This window comes from Brachionichthys hirsutus, chromosome 1, assembly GCF_040956055.1.
Source record: "Brachionichthys hirsutus isolate HB-005 chromosome 1, CSIRO-AGI_Bhir_v1, whole genome shotgun sequence".
NCBI classification, from domain to species: domain Eukaryota; kingdom Metazoa; phylum Chordata; class Actinopteri; order Lophiiformes; family Brachionichthyidae; genus Brachionichthys; species Brachionichthys hirsutus.
Genome location: NC_090897.1, coordinates 6,976,101 through 6,976,693, shown reverse-complemented (window position 1 = coordinate 6,976,693; position 593 = coordinate 6,976,101).

The following is a 593-nucleotide window of genomic DNA, read 5'->3' as shown; positions in this document are numbered from 1 at the left end:
GATGCTGCTGCCTGTCTGGGCCAGGGCAAATAGATTTTTCCTCACGTCCATGAGACTTCACTTCTGGATATATAAAATAATTTTTGTACTAGTATTAATTGGTAACAGAAAGGCAAAGTTCAAAAACTGGCTGTTTGTATAGTCAAGACTTTACCCTGTGGTTGAACAACGAATAGCACATTTGACTGTTATTCATACAATAAAAAAAAAAAGAAAAGAGCAAGAAAATGCATTATAAAACTTTTTTTTTGGCTGCTTGAAATTTCAAGAGCAGATAACTTTGTGGTGGGAGACTCTGCTCACAAGGTTTTTGTTCAATACAGGCTTAAATGTCCCCTTGCTGGTTTTAATTCTTGGAAAGTTCATTTAGGACCGAGTCAAAGTGAGAGTTCCTGATGAAGAATGTGTGTGAGAACACATTAGAGTCCCACTTCCTGGGATCTTTGTTGTGCTCTACTGTATCAGGGCATTGGTGATTCCAAACATCCAACAAGGAGCATGAGTGTTAGCTGGCAGCTAAAGCTTGCTCATGATAGGACAAGGTCAGATTGAAAAATAAATATCCCTTTTTAAAATCTTACAAGGTCCGTTTC